General features: G+C 39.8%; 1 pseudogene; it reads left to right on the forward strand.

The window, feature by feature from the left end:
* The first annotated feature begins 1825 nt into the window (after window positions 1-1825).
* On the forward strand, window positions 1826-4371 carry LOC145503349 (uncharacterized; annotated as a pseudogene).
* The last annotated feature ends 439 nt before the right edge of the window (window positions 4372-4810 follow it).

The following is a 4810-nucleotide window of genomic DNA, read 5'->3' on the forward strand; positions in this document are numbered from 1 at the left end:
GTTTCAGCTTCTATGTGATTGGCTGCAGCATTGAAGTTGTAGGCTACTGGACCTTCACCCTGATTACTGTCTAACCGCGAAGAATCACAAATGGTTGTTTCAGTCTTTTGGCATTTTCTAACTCGCTCATATTGCTGCAAAGCCCTGTTGTTCATGTCCACATTTTCTGACTTAGGGTTACGGATAATTATACTCTGGGTGAAGACAATCTGACTTTGGTTTACCTAAAGAACCTATTAGAACTACAGTGAAATCTTCGAGAGAAATAATTATGCTTTAATGCAAGGCGCTGGTTAATATTCCGTACTTTATCTGGGAAAAGGCTACACAAGATGGATCAGCGAGCTACCAGTCAAGAAATGAGCACTGCAAACTTTATCTAAGGGGCTCTGCATCCAATTGGTTTCTTCAGATTTCTGGGATCTGACTTTGTATTGCATTTAACCACTTCTTGCGTCTCTCTGGAGCACTCAATGACGGTATCTGAAAAAGACCTTTATCTTCCACATTCCAATGTGTGGTACACCCAATAACGCAGCAAGATTTAACCATTTTTCAATGAAAATAACAACTGAGTAAAGTGCTTTTCACAACAGAATAACCATGTGCTTCATGCTTTTTGCCACATGGCCAAAACAATTCCCATGATGCATTGCCAGGAAACAAAAACAATGGTGTAAGCAAAGATTCGCCTTTATGAAATGCTTTTCACGAAAACCAACACTTGATGTGCAGCCTGATACGATGCAGGCAAAGTTATTCTCTGATGAGTAGTACATTTACATACTTCACGCATACTGGAATGCAATCCATTTCAAACTACTCTTTAATAAGCCCAATAGAAAGTCAATCACTGCAGCAAAGAGATAAGAAAAGGAGACAAAGTGTTAAGGTGAAAAAAAAAATTAAAAAGCAAAACGAAAAGGCTAAAGAAGTAGGTCACTTTCTCATCCAAAAACTCTGGAGATTTTGATTTCTATGCATACTGATACGAAAATGATGTAAAACTCAATGTTAGTAGAAAGAAAGGCATGCTGTCATGTTCTGAATGCTTTTTTGAGTAGATTGCCTCTAATTTCGCTCATATCCTGGCTGAAAATGTCCAAAATGTCCTAAAATGTGTTTTTTCCAAAAAGCTCCTGGAGTCAATGGGTAACAAATTTCTGGAAAGGAAGAAAAAAACTTTCTTTCAATTTTAAATGATTTTGAATCTGAAGTAAATCTGAAATAAAACGTGACCTCTTATGTGAAAATTTACACTAAAGGATAACTGTTAAATAGTCAAAATGAATGGCTAAAGAACAGAAGGAAAACAGATGATCTAGCCGTTTAGAATGGTTTCAAATGCCATTCCAACAACCCATGGAACAATTTCGAATGGATGCGGTGAACATTCAAACTACACAGGAAAAATTTCAAACAGATGCTGCTAGTTATTTAATTGGACTTACAAAAATTTTGCACAGATCATGCCAGCTATTCGAACGGCTTCACAAAAATTTCGAACAGATGATGCTAGCTGTTTGAATGGCCTGATAAACAATTTGAATGGATGATGCTAGTCATTCAAACAGCCTCACAAATTTTCAAACCGACAATGTCAGCCATTCAAATGGGTAACAAAAAATTTCGAATGGATGATGGCATGCATTCGAACTGCTAACAATAAATTTTGAACTGGTGATTCCAGCTGTTCAAACTGCTAAAGAAAAATTTGCAATGGGTGACGCTAGCTGTTTAAACCGCTAAAGATATCATTGAATGACATAAACTGTTTTTGAAAAGCTCTCACTTTCGACCCACGTGTTGCATTATGCGCGAAATTATGTTAATTCAAGGTGAGACTTGAGATTTGCACAGTGCGTACTGAAACTTTTAAAGACTTGTTAATTTGAAAATTTTGAATGCAACCCAAACCGAACTATTTGTGTTATCTTAACAGGTTTTTTCTTTAGTGAAAGTCTTGAAGGAAGGAAATGTTATCTGTTTTGAATCTGAAGTTATGCAATAAAATATTAATTCCTGTTAGCAATAAAATATTTAGATTTTCTTTTTTTCCCATTTTATCATCGATGTTGGGGAGCAAATCAGTGGGTGATTATCATTCTTTCTACTTTTTAATGTTTCGTGTCAGTTTCTTTTCAACCAATCTACTCAATGTAAAGTTACTTAGTGGTCTTGTATTTCTTTTTTAAATAATTTTTTTTCTAAGGAAGAAAACGTTATCTCTTTTGATCTGAAATTCTATTTTGACACCATGCAGTCCTACTCACTAGTGAGTCACGTGAGATATGTGCGAGTAGCCCAAGCGATCAGTTGCGTGTGTAATTTCAGAGCGGTCAGTCTCGTCTTTTGAAGTTTGTTGGTAATGACGAATACGAACGAGCAAACACTTTCCACTGAGGCAGAGGACGCCCTCTTAAACGATGACCATGATTCTTAGGAGAAGACCCGAACAACTGCCCACCAGAATCCCATGTTCAGTATGCTTCAGAATGTCAACAAAACTCTCGGAGCAATGGCAGACTCGATCCTCAACATGAACCAGTCGCTCAAGTGGCTTCATCCCAGCAACACAGACGATCCCTAAACTGCAAAAATACAGTTCCAAAGACCAAATAAGTGCTTTCGATGGCTCAGATGATGATGCAGATGACTCGGACGTGGAACTTCAGGCCCTTTGTGGCACTGAAGCCGACAAGACTTCCAAAGATAAACCACGTGCTCGACTTGAGCAAAGCGACGGCGGCAATGACCCATTGTTGTCGGAAATCGCAGAAGATCTTCTCAATGCACAGGCAGACCACCCTATGTGTTCGTGGTTAATAATTGTTTACAGAAATGAAGAGAATCAGCGCTTGGCATACCGTTGCTGACATAGCATGCCAAGCGCTTATTGCCAGATTTGAAACGGCCTGCATGCTTTGAATTCCTCTGGTCGCTGAGTTTGGCACCAATCATATTGAGAAAGCTGTTTTTGTGATTTTAGCATCAATTTTCTCGGAAAATGTTGGAGAGATGAAGCTCAAATTCAGCGAAGAGATAGAGAAAAATCTCATTGATCAACCATCGTCACCATTCGGGTAAGATTTTCAGTATTTTGGCGTTTATTCCAATTTAAAGTGGAGGATGTTGCGGCTGGTGGCCGCCAAGTTGCAAGCGTTGTCTCCCTCTCTTGTCTTACCAGTAATCGACCAAAAGTAATTTCGTAAAAAAGACCCTTCAGACGGCGCAGGAAGGCGAAAAAACACCGCACATGAGTCGATTAATGTTTCATTTAACTTTAGAGGGACATTCAGACCGAGATGTAAATTAGATGTGCAATTTTTGGAGCATTATTCATAACCCTCAGATTCTCTTTGATTCTCTTCATTTCTGTAAACAATTATTAACCACGAACACATAGGGTGGTCTACCTGTGCTCAATGGAGATGAATCAGGTCCGGCTGCTAAGAAACAACTGGCTGACTTTATTAACAACCTGTGGTCTAAGAAATTGCCAGACTCAAAACTAAAGGATAAGTCGGCGAAATATTTATGCCTGGCGAACTGCGATACTCTCGCAACACGGCAGGTTAATTCTGAAATCTGGGATAAACTGAGCCACTCAGTAAAACAACAGGACCTCAGGTCCAGCTCAACCGAGAAAATGGCTGGTACTGCTGGTGCAGTACTGTGCAAATCCATTGAGCTGCTGCTAGAAATGAATTCGAAGCAGCTGAACTCAGACTCTGACATTTAGAAACTTATAAAATTGAACACAGATGCGGTTGCTCTGCTGGGGCACGCACATGTCAACCTGTCCCACCGCCACAGGGAGTCGATCAAACCACATCTAAATAAAGATTATGCTGGCCTGTGTGCTTCGCATGTTGCAGTAACGGTTCTGCTGTTTGGAAATGGCTTGCAAACCCCGCTGAATAATATACGAGCATCCAATAGGGTAAGCACCACAGCAGTTGGTAGTCGGCCCTAAGACGTTAAGGGACACCCTTCATGAAACTACCCAAAATCTGATCGGCGAAGCAAGCCTTTTTTATCGACATGTCGTCAGTGGAACTCAAAACCACCCCAAAAGTCCTTCTTCCAATCGCAGGACCAGGGGAAGAAGCGGCAGTGATTTCCGCTGACATACTTGATAACTTAGAGGTAAATAATCTTTTGTTGTTTGAGACCCATATGAAACATTATTTTGCCAATAAGGTGCAAAGCTTCAAGGGTGGCTAACTGGTACGTTGCCTCGGCAAATGGAAGGAAATAACTTCTGACTCAGAAGTCCTTAATTGTGTTAAGGGTCAGTATATTGAATTTTCCACACAGCCCACAAAGAACTTGGGCGCGAAAAGGAAAACATTCAACATCAGTGACTCATTGGCTATAGAAGCTGAAATCCAAAAATTGCTTGACATAAGTGTCATTGTACCCACCCATCATGAAAGTGGGGAATATATTTTGCCAATTTTTGTGGCAAATAAAAAAGATGGATCATATGGAATGATCTTAAATTGGAAACGCTTTAACCAGCATGTTGAATACCAACATTTCAAAATGGACTCAGTCTGGACAGCAATGAGGCTTATTACCCCAAATTCCTACATGGCATCCATTGATTAAAAGGACGCTTATTGTTCGGTCCCTATTGCAAAGCAACTCCAAAAGTACCTCAAATTTGAATGGAACAACGTGTTATTTAAGTTTACATGTTTGCCCAATGGTTTGGCTTTCTGTCCCAGAAAATTTACCAAGCTAATGAAACCAGTATTTGCCACCCTGCGACAGCTTGGTCACTTGTCTTCAGGTTATATAGATG

Source organism: Orbicella franksi, chromosome 11 (genome assembly GCF_964199315.1).
Source record: "Orbicella franksi chromosome 11, jaOrbFran1.1, whole genome shotgun sequence".
Lineage (NCBI taxonomy): Eukaryota > Metazoa > Cnidaria > Anthozoa > Scleractinia > Merulinidae > Orbicella > Orbicella franksi.